Source organism: Aplysia californica, unplaced genomic scaffold (assembly GCF_000002075.1).
Source record: "Aplysia californica isolate F4 #8 unplaced genomic scaffold, AplCal3.0 scaffold00220, whole genome shotgun sequence".
NCBI classification, from domain to species: Eukaryota; Metazoa; Mollusca; class Gastropoda; order Aplysiida; family Aplysiidae; genus Aplysia; species Aplysia californica.
Window position 1 is genome coordinate 602,255 of NW_004797490.1, and position 2,772 is coordinate 605,026.

Sequence of the window (2,772 nt, forward strand, 5' to 3'; positions counted from 1 at the left end):
AAACAGAGAGAGAGAGAGAGAGAGAGAGAGAGAGAGAGAGAGAGAGAGAGAGAGAGAGGGAGGGGGGAGAGAGTGAGAGAGAAAAAAAAAAGAGAGAGAGAGAGAGAGATTTGGTGTTATCTCGGCATAAGTTACTGGACGATTTTACCTATTTCCATATATTACTGATCAAGTTCGGGAACCAAATATAGCTGATATTAGACATGTTCACCAGTTTTTGAATGCTAAACTTAGGTGGTGGTAAATTTGGGCAAAAACTTCGGAAAGTATCTGTCTATAGAATATATTGATAAAGAGCTTTTGATTCAAGAAGTCACAAGGATCCCAAGATAAGCCAGGATTTGCCATGGCAGCTTGGCACATGCGTGTGCAATGCTTTGGGGACCGAAAATCTTGGACGTTGCACTCGACAGATTCGCTGCATTCAACGCCAGGTTCACTGTTTCTCTTTCTCTTGTTAACAATTCATAATCCTCTTCATTCTTGTAATTATATATTTTTTAATGCCGCTCGTTTATATGCACTATTGTTGACTAGCAAAAGGTACTGCTTTTATTCCACAACATAAGTATTCATCACCGCGTCAACAATTAGTAAACATCCAAAATGCAACATACAGACAATTTACGAAAAGCTTGCTATTACTCAAAATATGATAGACCATGCTTGTCTGACAGTCCCACTCCTGCTGGACATCCTATTTTTTCACCGTTGTCGAGATTTTAGGATGTTCTTTCGTCCCAAAAGTTACATCAAGTGCGGAGATACTCGATGAAATCATCTTTCGGATACGGAATCGAACTCGCGTCTTCAGCTTGCAATGCAAAATGCTTTGCTAATCAATATCAATTATGCAGAAGTGATCGGACCTGAATCGGATTTTAAGTTTAAACTGTCGGCATTATCGGATATGTTACTAGTCATCTACCTCAGCTAACAGAAGTGAGGCTTCTTGTTCGGTTTCAGTGATGCCATTGTCTACAGTCAAAGCCGGTTACTTTTGTGTGGAAGTTCAAGATTAATTATATTTTAGGAAGAAAAAAATACACCTAACAACTTACACAAATTTTATCCTGAAAATCCCGCCTGTTCAGAAATGCACTTCAGTGTTAAGAAGAGTTTCCCCTATCGCTTTACTATTCTGAATAAAGTAAGACTGTGACTGCCCTGTTTCAGGCTTTGGGATAACTTTGTTCCCCTTTCCTTGTGCTATTCTCTAGAACTAGAAATTTAATGGTATTATCTCATCTTTCCAAACTGTATTCTTATTTCATTTTACATAGTTCTATTCCAAACTGGGGGATCGGTATAGTGCAGTGGTAGATACTGGAAAAAGACGAACACTACATTGATATGTCTGGGGTTGTAAAAAAGTAACATCAATGCGAACGCGTTGCGTTTTTTGCGTTTTCTCTAAAACGCGATATTTTTAGGGGTATCGAGTTTTAGTGCAGCGGGATTTCGGATGCTATTTATAGGATTCACTTGAAATTTGACCTCAGTGTGGGCAACTGGCGTAGTTGCAACCTGTTAGAGGCTTTTTTAAAATTTATGGAATATTTTTCATATTACTACGTTCTATATGCCTTAGAGGGATGATTTTAAGGAAAATTTCGGTGTTTTATCAAGTCATGTGTTAAAATACAGGATATCTCGCTTATTATAAACGATATAAAAAAGTCTCTAACAGGTTGCAACTACCTATATTGAGTTTATTCTGTGAAAATATTAACTCTGTAGCTTTATAGATAAGAAAATTACGCCTGCACTAAAATAACGCTTTATAGGGGGTCGTGACACCCTAAAGTGTAAAGGGTTGCCCGGAGTGCGGAACTAAAGTACATCTGACTACCTGAATAACGTAAAAGACCCCCAAAGTCATATAAAATGCCCTTAAGTGATTGCTAAGTCTGTGCATAACGGATTTTGAAAAAAGCATGCTGGTCTTCCTTTTAAGGAAATAACTAAACGTTGGCAGCCATTTTCTACTAATTTTACCTCTGAAACCAAGCGACCCCTACCTCCTTCAATTGCAATTATCTCGACTTGTATTCAAGATAACTGGATATTTTTTCATCGTAGGCAAGACACATGAACAACCTTTAAGATGATACCAATTACTTCACATGACCAAAAATAGACGAGTGTCTGATTCTACCGCATCGTGACACATAAAGCTGAACATTATTTGTACGAGCGCCTGATTTCAGCACGGTGTTACACAATTGGGAATAGAACTTCAAGAATTCCAAAGTTTTCTTTCTGTGATCAGTGGTTCATTTGGTTAACACTTACTGAAATGACCAGACTATAACAGCAGTAGGTCCACCCCCTCAGGGCAGTGCTACTGACTGAATAGTGGTTAGGCTCTCGGACTCGCAACCGTAAGGTCGTGGGTTCGAATCCCGTAAGGGGCCCGACGTTGTGTCCTTGGCGGCTGTCTAAATCGCCCCAAAACCGCCAGTTTAGTTACCCGGCAAGGGTTTCCCGCCGACCACCCCGAGACGGTAATAAATCAGCTGTCAGCCGTGCAAGGTACCGTGACGGGAGCGGCACTCCCGGCAGTGCCTCAGCCGTGCCCAGGAAACTTGATTCCAGTCATTTTCGATTAATTTGATCCCCAATATCTCCCGATCTAAAAATTCGATGTCTCCACGTGGGGTCTCATTTTAAAGGGCTACTTCAACCCGACAAGACGATACAATTTTCTCTTGTGTGCGTTCACTAGTGTTAATCCTGCTTGCTGAGAAATGCACTCTATCCTTTATTACT